General features: G+C 42.8%; 1 non-coding gene across 1 annotated transcript; it reads right to left on the bottom strand.

Annotated features, from left to right (window-relative positions):
• Window positions 1–8519: 8519 nt before the first annotated feature.
• On the bottom strand, window positions 8520–8649 carry LOC136389895 (small nucleolar RNA SNORA55). Its single transcript, XR_010748450.1, has one exon. It is a non-coding gene; the product is annotated as a small nucleolar RNA SNORA55 (small nucleolar RNA).
• Between the last annotated feature and the right edge of the window lie 4737 nt (window positions 8650–13386).

Below are 13386 nucleotides of genomic sequence, written 5' to 3'. Positions count from 1 at the left end.
AATAAGTAAATCAGAAAAAAACTAAGAACTATATGAATCCATATATAGATGGGACATAAAAATGAGTCTCAGAGACATGAACAAGAATATGATGGCAAGGGAGATGGGGGTTGGGGGAGGGGAGGGGCACAAAGAAAACCAGATAGAAGGTGACAGAAGACAATTTGACTTTGGGGGAGGGGTATACAGCACAATCAAATGTCAAAATAATCTGGAGATGTTTTCTCTCAACATATATACCCTGATTTATCAATGTCACTGCATTAAATTTAATAAATAAATTTTTAAAAAAAGTTAATAACACCAACACTTGCTGTTCCACTATATTCCCCTGCTCGTTTATCACTGTGTTTCTTACTTCTCTCAGAGGCATCTGTATATCAGGCATTGTCTTTGAGCATAACCTCCCAGCTAGGGGAAGAGAGCCTGTGCCTGATTCCAGTGGTGCAGCTGGAATCACCTTCGGCTTGGATTCGAGTGAGCTTATGTTGGGATCTGATAAATCTGGCAATAATGGGCCTGAGTCAGTGGCAGTCTCTAGGGTGGACAGAGAGTCAGGTATGAAAGGGTAGAGGCTCGCTGGTATTTAAAGTGGAACAGCTAGAGTTTCAGCTTCTTCTGATTCACTAGGGGTTAAAATTTCTGGCTTTGGCTGCTGTGGTGGCTCTCTGGGTCTGGTGAAATGCTTCCCTGCCTTAGCTACCAATACTGTAGAAGCCTGACCTCTAAGCCAAGTGGGCAGGGGCAAAACTAGTGTAAGCCAAGTGTCTATGTAGGGAAACTGATCGGGGTGGCTTAGATCCCTAGTGACTTCTTGCCACAACTTCTGTACAACACACTTATAAAAGCTTCCCTCTGGTGACCATCCTACCCAAGAAGTGGGCCATTCTAACTCACACAGGTCCTCAATTTCCCTGCGGACATAGTAACCCTGTAATTCCCTGAAAACCCTTTCTTAAGATTCTTGACCATTGTGGCTAAAGGAGTGGGTTTTCTCTGTGAACCACTCATACCTCCCGCGACAGACAGCAGTCACGCCACAAGAAGGAATGGGGGAAAGGAAGGGGAAACTTGGAGGGGACGCCACTCGCTTTAGTTCATCGCTGGCCACGCCCCTCACGGGAATGGCGGGCCCTCTTGGCTTATGGAAGGCTGATATAAACCGTCCACATGCAATTCTGCCTCTGAATCATACTAGGTGCCCTACGGAACCGTGGTTTGGGACCCAACACTCGCTTCGGCCCTGTGTGAGAGAGTGGGAACCCTCTCCTAGAGTTCGTCTCGTTCACTCGGCACGCACTCTCTTTCACACAACCTCCCACCAGTGGAGGGTGACTAGTCACCACTCCTAACCTATGGAGGGCTATTAGTGACTCTCTAGAGGGTGATCAGGCCTCCCTTCTGCCCAGTAGGGCAGGACCTCAGCTAGCTACCCTTGCCCACTATGCCTTACTGTGCTTGAGACGCGCCACTGTTCCTGTTCCTTTGTTATCTGAATCTTTTTGGGACCAGCAGCTGGGAATTCCCCTTTCCACCCTGTGAGGTGTCCACACGGGAAAATTCCCAGTGTGCACTCAGCAGGCACATCTATAGGACTGCTTGGGGGCTACCCAGTGAAGTATCCAAATTCCACCAAGTGCGGGTGTCTCTCCTCCTTGCTTCCCCACCAATGCACCAAAATCTGTTGCAGGAAGCAATCCGACAGGATAGACACTCAGATAACTCAATCAATAAAGGAAGGAGAATTTATTAAGCTGGCGGAGCATGTGGAGATTGTAGCTCCAAATCACAGGCTCCCCAAAGTTGACTTTCTTACAGGTTATATACCTTTACAGTATTTAAGCAATGTGCATGTGATTTCTTTGTTTAAGGTTTGCCAGGACTCAAGGAGCGGGGAGGGAACGTTTTGGTGGGGTCAGCAAGGGGCGGGGGGGGGGGGTTTCCAGATCACTGGTCATAGTTACATACAGATCTTGCTGTTCTTGTTTTGTATTGTAACTATGGCATATAGATAACACTGAGGAACAATTCTTTTTCATTTTCTGTTGCATGAGGTTTTAGAACTTTTTCTATATATTTCTGCATTGCTGATTCCAAATCTGAAATCTGTTTTTTGGTGCATGCTCTAGTTTTATGCAATTTTAATTTCTTTTGTTATAGTTAATGGTATGTATTGGTTTTTAAATTGGAGTTAAAAGGCAACGACTATTGGATTGAACATAACCACAAGGCAATTAATGTTTTACAAACATCACTTTTACATAATTGTAGTTGTTTTTAAATGTAAAAAATTATTATCTGATAAAAACACCCTCTTATTTTGTTTTAAGATTGAATCATGACTTCTTCGAGTAGGCGTAAATGTAAGAATAGTCCTGAAACCTTCTGTTATATATGTGGCTGTTACACACTTCAACGTCAAAGGCACAATATTTCATCATTCATGACACGTGCATATATTGCCTATTTTCAAGTTCCCCTTGGCAATCAAGAAAAGAATTGGACTCCTCATATTGTGTGTCATAATTGTGAGGAAATGCTTCGTGACTGGACAAAAGGAAAACGCAAAGGAATGTCTTTTGGTATTCCCATGGTTTGGTGTAAACCTAAGGACCACAGCAGTGACTGTTATTTCTGTCTGATCCATACAAAGGGCATCAGCAAGAAAAAATGGCATATGATCTCATATCCTAATATTCCTTCAGCAGTACAACCTATCCCACACTCTGAGACACTCCTGGTTCCAGTTTTCAATGATTTTATTTCTTCTAAGGATGAAGAAAGTGAACATGTCCTCAACAAGTGTATTTTGATAAGATGCATGAGGAAATGGTTGTAGAATCTGAAGAGTCTTCTTCTGAGGCCAGTCATTAACCCTTCAGCAGTTTAGCCAACCCAAATTGAATGACTTAGTAAGAGATTTGGGCCTATCAAAGAAAGCAGCTGAGTTATTAGCCTCCAGGCTTCAAGAAAAGAATGTACTTCACCAGTCAGCTAAAGTTTCCCATTTCAGGAAGCGTGAATAAATTTTTGTGGACATTTTTTTTGAAGACAAACACTTTGTTTACTGTCATGATATAGTAGTCTTCTCAGCCAGCTAGGTGTTACTGTCGGGAGCTGATCAACAACTGCTGGCTGACAAGGTCACAGCAGAATAAGACCCACAACTGCTGGCTGACAAGGTCACAGCAGAAGAAGACCCACAACTGCTGATTGACAAAGTCACAGCAGAGAAGACCAATGGCTGCAGGTTGACGAAGTCACCCAAAGGAGAGATACAACGATACTTCCCCCTTTGACTTTTTGAATTAATCTGACCTTATATCCCCCCTTTTCTGGGTGTGTGCTATTATTTATGGCACAGGGATAATAGTACCGTGCTTTCCCTGTAGATTCGTAGTAATTTCTTTGGGAATGAGACAGAGGGTGTGAGTTCCACAGAAAAGCCTGTAAGCCCCTTGAACTGGGCTCATAAACATAAGAGGCTGGCTATGATATCCCTTGTAAAGGGTTAAGTTTGTAGGAGAATTTCTTCTTATTAATCATGTTAGAAAGAATAGATTGTGACTTGTGAATGGGTAGGAGGCAGTGGCTGTGCACAGAGAACCTTTTGGCCTTCACTTAATTCAACATTTTTCCTCCCTAGCCTTTTCATGTGATAGAAGTAATAACATTCCTTTCTTCTTGCTTATTTGATCTGCAGATAGTGGTATACTCTGAGAAGAATAGAGTTAGAATTTAGCTAGTGTTTAAATATAATAAATAAGTAATATTTGACTAGACAATAGTATCTTAGGTAAGGTGTAGTAGAATGGCCCATTGTGTGGCCTAGGATGAGAGTGCAGTCGGCAAGAAAAGAATGTTTTACTAAGAGAATTGTTTTTTGACTAAAGGCAGTTACTGGGCTTTCTCAGTGAGATGTTCTCATGAGATTTATATACTTTCCAAGATTTTTTGATAATGAGAGGAATGTAGGGGAATCCATAGAAGTAATAACAGTTAATGTCTTCTGAAATTATGTTGCTACTAGGCTATCTTGCAAATGCACTCTGTATATCTTTGGGTGAAAGCTACTCTTAATGTTATGTCAATTTCCTATGGGCAAGCCTTTTAGAATCTTGTGAGAAAAAGTAGGACACTGCATAAACTCAAGGCCATTTACCTGAGCAAGCAGTGGTCCATTGTTAGTCCTTAATGATTTCGTCTGCTATTCTCTCTCTGCCCCTTGACTCACAACAGCAGTAAAGTTAGTTAACTATTAGTACTAATACTTTAAAGGCTTTTACCGATGTTGTTATCGCTATTCAAGTTATTTTGTACTTTGAATGATTTGCTACCTGGTTTGTAATTTATAGATATAAATTAACTGTTATCCAGAAACATGTAAACATAGTGAAACAGAAGCAATAATTAATACCATGTAATTGTAACTCAGTGTGTGTGTATAAAAAGGGAGCTATACTAGCATTTGGCGGAGATGCCTGGCAGTAAATGCTAACTAGAGAATAATAAAGAGAAAGAAAAGAATTCAGCTCTCTCACTCGATTTGCGTCGACGCCGTCTCTTCCTGTGGGACCCCTGGATTCCCCCCGGGGCTGGACCCCGGCATGTTACCACTGACAGTCCAACAGAATGGCTATTTCCTGACAGCTCTAAACAGAGTCTGAGATGTGTTCTCCTACACCAGTGGTCCCCAACCTTTTTTGGGTCATGGACCAGTTTAATGTCAGAAAATATTTTCATGGACCGGCCTTTAGATTGGGATGGATAAATGTATCACGTGACCGAGACAAGCGTCAAGAGTGAGTCTTAGATGGATGTAACAGAGGGAATCTGGTCATTTTAAAAAAATAAAACATCATTCAGACTTAAATATAAATAAAATGGAAATAATGTAAGTTATTTATTCTTTCTCTGCGGACCGGTACCAAATGGCCCACGGACCGGTACCGGTCCGTGGCCCAGGGGTTGGGGACCACTGCCCTACACATGGTAATGTTTATGCAGCGGTTCCATTTGGTTATTCAACTCATCTGTGAGCATATTATAATGATATAAAAATTGTCCTCAACTTACTGAAGTATGAGGAGCATAACTGGATCGTTTGTGTGGATCTTAAAATGGTAAATTTCCTGCTAGGACAACAGAGAGGTTTCATGAAGTATCCTTGCTTTCTCTGTTTGTGGGACAGCCGAGCTCGGGAGAGACACTGGACACAGAAGGAGTGGCTGAAACATGAAGCTCTGGAAGTAGGGATGCAAAATATTGTGAATGAACCTGTAGTTAATCGAGACAGGATCATTTTCCCCTCATTTCACATCAAAGTTGGCTTAATGAAGCAGTTTGTTCAGGCTTTGAATAGAGAAAGTGAATACTTTCAACATATTATTTCTGCTTTTCCTGACTTGTCTTTCAAGAAGATAAAAGCAGGTGTATTCGATGGACCTCAAATTTGAACCCTCATATGTGACGAAGAATTTGCCAGGAAGATAGATAAGGAGGAGAAAGCAGCATGGCAGTCATTTGTGGCAGTTACAAAGAACTTCCTTGGCAACAAAAAAGCAGAAAATTATGAACTTCTGGTTCAAAGGATGCTGTTGGCTTTCCGCAACATTGGATATAACATGAGCGTTAAGATTTACTTCCTGAACAGTCACCTTGATAAGTTTCCCAAAAATCTTGGAGCTGTTAGTGATGAGCAGGGAAAACGCTTTCACCAAGATCTGAAGATGATAAGAGCGTTATCAGGGGCGATGGGAGAGAAATATGATGGCAGACTAATGCTGGAGCGTCAAACAAGATTGTCCTCAACAAGTACACAAACGCAAGAGCTACAAACGCAAATTTTTGCCTGAATAGAATTTAAATAAGTTTTGCGCAAATTTTATGATTAAAATAAGTGTTTTAATATGTTCTATTTCAAAATTGTAGACAAATTCTGATGCAATCATATCTTTTGGTGTATTAATGTATTTGCTGCATTATATAAATTATTATATTTTCACAAAGATAATGCCCAAGAAGACATTCTACTTCATTATGTTAAACTAAATGTTGAAAATTTTACAATAAGATGAAAACCTAAAATCTTGAATTGCAAAACACCTGTAGCTTATGGAGAAAAACTAATGTCAGATCTGAGATCAACACACTTGAATTAGGTAAGAACAAGTGTTTTTGCGGATGCAACAAAAAATTTGATTCCCAGTGTTATTACTGGCTGACTTGGTTACCCCAGCTGGCTCCTGTCCCTTGTATTCTTTTTGTTTCTTTCTTCTAAGCCAAGAGGGGGCCTGCCCCTCCTTCCAAAATTATTGCTGGGAGTATTATACCTTGTTTCCCCACAGTTCTAAGAACCTACTCATGACTTAAGTGAGGGCTTATTTTATACTCTCTTGACTCTCTAGTGACCTTTGTTATGACAAGAATCAATTACTAGCTCCTCCTCCCATCTTTTCCAAGTGAGAGTAGGAGAGATAGACAGACAGACCCCTGCATGTACCTTGACCAGGATCCACACTCAGCATCCCCTGTCTGGGACTGATGTTCTGCCCATCTGTGACCATGCTTGCAACCAAGCTATTTTTAGTGCCTGAGGTGGAGTCTTCATGGAGCCATCCTCAGTGCCTGGGGCCAGTGCATTCGAACCAATTAAGCTGTGTCTGAGGGAGGGGAAGAGAGCTAGAGAAAAGGGAGAGGAAGGGGTGGAGAAGCACATGGTCACTTCTCCTGTGTGCCCAGACCAGGAATCAAACCCAGAATATCCACATGTTAGGCCAGCACTCTACCACTGAGCCAACCAGCCAAGCCAAGGCCCGAATTGCTAGCTCTTGTGTGAGCACTTTATAGATTCTTCAGAGAACCCTTCAGAAAACTTCTACTTTGTCTCTGATGTGGCTTTTGGATTTTCTGGTTGACCTCTCTTAGAGCTGAGAAGCTCCCTACTTTTCCCTGTGAGGAATAGAGTGGAGATGGACCTTAGGAGAACCACTCATAAATGGGATTTATTCCCAGGAGTGAAGACCAGTATCTGAAACACAGCCATTCCAACCTTGCTGAGCTGCAGAAACTCCTGGCCCAGTCCTGCTGCCACGAGGACAGAACCTGAGAAAGTTCTTGGGAAGGTCTGGCCTGTGCTGTGGGGGCAGAGGTGGGTGCCGGACCACCTGGAGCAGCCTGAAACCAAGGGATGACTGGAGCAGGGCATGGTGGCGGCACCTGCACTTCTGCATTTTCCTGGGGCAAGTGGGGTGAGCTCCCCATTACCCAAACGATGCTCTAGAAGGCAGTGTGAGTGGCATTGTCCCAGAACACTGATGAAAGATGGGGATGACTATGGAAGGAGCTTCTTAGCTCTCAGAGGTCAACCAAAAAACTCAAAAGCCATGTCAGAGACAAAGCAGAGGTTTTCTGTAGGGTTCTCTGAAGCACCCATAAAATGCCCACACATGAGCTAGTGATTAGAGTCCTGCCATAACAAAGGACATTTGAGAACCAAGAGAGTATACAATGAGTCTTCAGTTAAGTCATCAATAGGTTCTTGGAACCGTGGGTAAACAATGTAGGATGAAACCGATTTTACCATAGGTAAATTGATATTAACAAGAGTTAAGTTCCTGCACCATCTTATCAACACAATAACAAAATGACTTATGCAGGGCCTGCTGTGTTACAAACAAAACTTTTTCTTAAAAAAGTAAAGGAAGACCTGTGGTGATGCAGTGGATAAAGCGTCAACCTAGAACGCTGAGGTCACTAGTTCCAAAACCTGATCTTGCCTGGTAAAGGCACATATGTGAGTTGATGCTTTCTGCTCCTCTCCTCCTTTATTTTCAGGTGTGAAGCATAGTGGTTAGACATTTATATAAGTTACAAAGTGTTCCTCCTGATAAATCTAGTACCCACCTGGCACCATACAGTTATTACAATATTATTGCCTATATTCCCTATGCTGTGCGTTTCAATACTGTGTTCATCTTCACCTGTCTGCAGAGACGTGCATTCGAACATTCCTGTCTTCCACAGTTTCCTATAAATCTTTTTTGTGAATACAAAGTTCATGTAGAGGTATCTTATATACTGTATATGTATCTCTACCCTGTCCTGTGAGGAGAAAGCCTGCAGGATGAAATTCTCAGGAGAGAGATGGATCGACGTGTGTCTAAGCACAAGTAGCCCTGCTGATCAAGCAAAAGCATGTGATCACAACAAGGAGGCAGTGCACACCACAGCTTTGTTTGGGGAGCACTCCAACAGATCTGTATGCAGGAAGGAGTCCTCTGAGCATGAGGCCTTCCAGAGACAACAGGATGGGGTCCCCATCTATAAAAGAAACAGGGTAGGTAGCTGCAGGGGGAGAAGGGAGTCTATCAGGGACCTGAGGCGTGTGATGATGTTGGGTCACAGAAACCAGGGGATTGCAGTGGGTTGAGTTTGTTCAGACCCCCATGGCCAGGAGATGGTGGTGCATGTTTCACTGTATGCAAAGCAGGCAGACTTTATTATTATTATTATTATTTTAATGTGGCAGAGGTGTAGAGCCGGGCCCCAGGACAAGTGGTAAAACGGCCCATTTGGATTTCCTCGGCTCTTTCTGTGGCACCGTCTGTCCCCACACCAGCAGGCAGACTTTATATGGCCAAAATGTGCTTATTTGAGCTATAATTTAAACAAATGTATGTGTAAGAATTGGAGTTGGGTCAGGTAGTTTTGAACAAATGGTCCAGCCTACTGTGTGAAAAAAGCACAGCGCCAATGCTCTGGGCATTTTTGGTTCCTTTACATAACCATACTCACATATACTCTCACATAGTTTCTCTTCCTCCATAGGAGACCCAATAATCTGCTGTCCTTGTCACTGTTTAGCTTTTTTGGGGGGGCAATCAAGGCCACCAGCCTAATATTTGGAAAAGAAATGCAGGCAAAAGCTTGAGTCAGAAAAAGATTCTAAAAACTGACCAGCCTCCTGCTTGTTTCCCTCCAACCAGAGCTTCTCGGAGGTCCCTTGGGAAAATCAAGTACAGTGCCCACCCCTACCCCTTACTCCCCCCCCCACACACACACACACTTATTCAGGGTCAGATATTTTGCCCTGAGCCCTTGTCATGATCATAGGACCTCACCAGTGACCAACAGTCTGCTTGGTTCTCAAACTGTCTCAGAACCCAGAACATTCCAAACCAACTGTCAAATGACAGCTCTGCCAAGAACCAGCCCTGAAGGAGCAGTTATCACCACAGCCGGGGCAAGCACGGGCAGAGCAGGAGCTTTGGTGCTGGGAAACTAAGTCTGTAGGCCCTGGTCCGGGACTGAGTCCGGGCTGAGTGCTGTCTGTGGGGCCTTGGCTGGGACCTGTCAGGCCAGGCAGGGACTCTGCTCTCATAAATTCTGCTTTCAATTGTGTTTGTAGCAATACTCCTGATGGACTAAGGAAAGCGATTTTCCACGTATAAAAGAGAGAATACGGTTTTAATTTTGCCATTTCACAGGTTTCTCTTGCCTACGAGGTATCAAATAGCTACAATGACTGATTTTGAATCACCTGAGAAATGTAATTCCCCCAGTGCCTTTGTAGGGTGTACCCTGTACTTGGCAGGACATTCTGAGTGCTCCTGGGAGCCACTCTTCATTGGACCTCTGTAGAAACCTATTACCCAGCAGGACAGATTTCATTATCACTAAGGCTCTCCAGAATCTGCTCCATAGAGCTCCTGCAGCCAGTGCCTCAGTTGGTTAGAGCATTGGCCTCAGGCACTGAGAATAGCTCCATCGGAGTGCAACAGCCTCAGGTGCTAAAAAAAAAACTCAGTGCTTGAGCATCTGCCCCAGATAGGGGTTGCTGAGTGGATCTTTATCAGGGTTCATGTGAGAGTGCCTCACTATCTTCCTCCTCTCACCAAAAATAAAAATAAAAAAACAAATAAAGCTGTTATAGGTGGGAGCTCTTCCTGGAGTGTGTACCTCTGATGCACATCAAGTTGCCAATTATAAAATGCTTAAACCAGTTGATCCTGTGGGAAATAACTCATCACCCAAATTATAATAGAAGCTCTCATTTCAAGATAATCTTTTCTATGAGCTATCAGTTGGTAAAGACCCACAGTAAATACCAAGCCACTGAATTATGGTTGTTTTGTGTGTCATGTATTCCATACTTTGTCAGATTCTCCTATCTGAACTGAATTAAAAAGTAATATACATATATGTCATAAATAAAGGGGGCATTACCTGAGCAGTAGATGTTTTGACTTCAAAAACTGTCTGAACAGGGACTCAGGTGGAGAGCTAGGAGGATGCAGGAAAACTGTCAGTACCTTCGTAGTTGCTGATCATGAATTACTCAGGGTAATTCGATGGGTGCGGACCAGGGATGGGGGGTATGGAAGTGGATGCTTAACAAGTATAGACTGAGCTGATGTGCTATCCTACAGGGTAGAAGACAGAAGCAAAAAAAAAAAAAGGCAGAGTCTTTGTACAGTTTTTGCTCACATATTAGATACTGAATAACCTACAAATTATTCATCATGAATCAAATATTTGGATTTTTACAGTATTTTAAATCCACACATAGGTTGGGTATACTGTGTTGAGAAGCAGGACATAAATTTAACAAACCCATTGCTGGTGTATTCTGACTGCTCCCGGGAAGCCTCCCAAATTGGTCCTACCGGGACTGTTGAAATCCAGCAGACCAGATGTTACCATCGCTAACGCTCTCCAAACTCAACTCTTTCGAAACACAGACATCAGGAAGAACATTATGAGAGAAAGGGGCTTACCCCTTTATCCAGAGACCAGGGGGGCTATGCTGGCTGACACCCAACCACCCTGCTCTTTCTTCGGCATTCATAGCACTGCCAACTGTCTTTTTTTTTTTTTTTTTAATTCTGCCATTAAGTGATTCCAGAATTGATGTTCGAGGCATCTGCATGTATATAAAAGAAAACACTGTGAGGGTCAAGTCAAGCTGTGTGATTTTACACAGGTCTGTTTTGAATGAAAGGTCCGAAACGTCACAGCAAGGAGATATAATCCTTGTTAAAAGGCAGGGGCTTTCTCTGGAGCATGTACCTATCAAAGTCATGGGGAAGCCAATTACAGAACACTTAATCTAAGGTGGAAAACTGTGAGGGAAAGACACCGCATTTATAATGAATGCTATTGTTTCAAAATGTTCTGTTCAACCAGTTATCAACTAGTAAAAGACACAAAGTCTATGTTAATCTGACATATCAAGGGCACTGTGTATGTCTAGCAAATTGCACATTTCAGGGTTTTTATATCTGAATTTAATTGAAAAGGAAAGAAACCATGAAAGCAACATTTCTATATCAGATCAATAAAGGGGGCCACAAAAGTTTTTTGACTTCAGAAGTTGTATTTAACAGGGTCTCAAAGCCAGGGGGACACAATCTCTGTCAGTGCCTTGATGGTTGCTAGTTCTGAAATACCCAGGAGTTCTTCTTGGTTTGAACAACAGGCTAGAGGCTATGATGTTGGTTAGTTAATAAATTTGGACTGAGCTGTAGAGCCAGCCCCCTGGGTGAAAGGTGACGAAGGAGAGGAAAAAGGAAGGAAGGAAGGGAGGGAGGGGAGAAAGGAGGGAAGAAGGGAGGAAGTTAGTTTTCTTTTGTGTAGTTTTCCATTACATACAAGAAATTTTAAAACTTACCATTATTCATTGTGTAAGAATATTGGAATTTTTATACTACCTTTTATTTTTAATTTATTGATTGATTGATTTGAGAGAGAGCAAGAGAGAGAGAAACACCAATTTGTTGTTTCACTTAGTTGTGCGTTCATTGGCTGTTTCTAATATGTGTCCTGACTGGGGATTGAATTTGTATCAGTATCAAGGTTGGGTCAAACTGCGCAATTTTACAGTGGTCTTCTCTTTTTTTTTCACTCTTTTTTCTTTTATGTATTTTTTTTCTGAACCTGGAAACGGGGAGAGACAGTCAGACAGACTCCCGCATGCGCCCGACCGGGATCCACCCGGCACGCCCACCAGGGGCGACGCTCTGCCCACCAGGGGGCGTTTTTTCACTCTTAATGAGTTAATAATAATAAAAAGAACAAATACAGAACAGGGGCCGAGTCAAAGATCCCAAATAGGGGACATCTGTAAAACAGAAGGAGCATTCCACAGAGCATGTACTTGCAAGTACTGCAAATTACAAATTCTTCATCCATTGAGGGAAGTTGGTCTTGAGAAAAGGACCCCACCATTCAGTTTATAATAGATGCTATCATTTCAAAAAGTTGTCTTCTATCTGCTATTAACTGGTAAAAGGCCCACAGTGTACTCTAACCCATCACATTAAAGACACTTTTTGAGTCGTGGATACTGCATATTATTAGAATCTCATATCTGAACTTGATTAAAAAGTAAGGAAAGCAACAGTTCTATATAACATAAATAAGCGGGGCCTTACTTAAACAGCAGATGTTTTGGCTTCAGAAGGTGGTTTTAATAGGTTCTTGGGGGAGCTAAGGGAACACAGGACAACTGTTAGTACCTTTGTGGTTGCTGATCATGAATTACTCATGGAGCTTTGATAGGCGTGAGCAAGGCGCCAGAGGGTGTGGAGGTGGTTAGTGAACAAGGGCGGATGGTGTTAGAACTTTGGACCTTGTGTTAGGTTTAGGTTTGGGGGCTCCTTTAGATCCAGAGCACCTTTAAAGCTCAAATTCCCCTCACCCAACTTCCCACTAGGGCTCAAAACAGAATATCCTCATCCCCCACCAGGGGATGCAAGTTAATTTGCTTGCTATTCTCTCTCTTAATGGTTTCTTGGCCTTTACTTTGAAATGTAGTAAAAAGTTTACCTTTGCAAGAATGTCAGGGAAAGCCTACATTGGGGAGGGACGTGGCCATTAGGGGAGTTAAAATCACAATAGTTGTTTGTGAAAGCCTAGCGCAGGCTCAGAGACACCAGGACCTTGCTATTCCTGGGATATTCCTGCCTTCCTGGCTGTCTTCAAAGTTTACCAAGGACACCTGAAAGGATCACGCAGAGTAAGCCTGTGCAACATCAAAAAGAAACTTGTGTTTCTGTAGCAGAATTCCCCCTCCTCCTGCTAATTGTCAAGACAGTGACTAAGGCCACCCCCCCCCCCATATGCTAATCTGAGCATGCCCAGTTGCAGGCAACCCCATGCCAGCAAATGCTTGCCAGAACTCCTATATCTAATGCTCCCTCCCACAGCTTGGGGCTGACACCTTTTGCTGGTCTCAGCCCACTTGCATCCAGGCACTTTTAAAATAACCTTTCCTTTTGGAACACACTAGCCTAGTGTTTTCTGTTTGTCCCACGGTTTCTGCCTTTCACCTTGTACTGCTAAAAACCTTTGCATTCCCACGGGACAAAATTTGTTACCTCCCAT

The sequence above is a fragment of the Saccopteryx leptura genome, chromosome 1, assembly GCF_036850995.1.
Source record: "Saccopteryx leptura isolate mSacLep1 chromosome 1, mSacLep1_pri_phased_curated, whole genome shotgun sequence".
Taxonomy (NCBI): domain Eukaryota; kingdom Metazoa; phylum Chordata; class Mammalia; order Chiroptera; family Emballonuridae; genus Saccopteryx; species Saccopteryx leptura.
The sequence above is the reverse complement of the archived record's forward strand: the minus strand, read 5'-3'. Positions and strand labels throughout refer to the sequence as shown.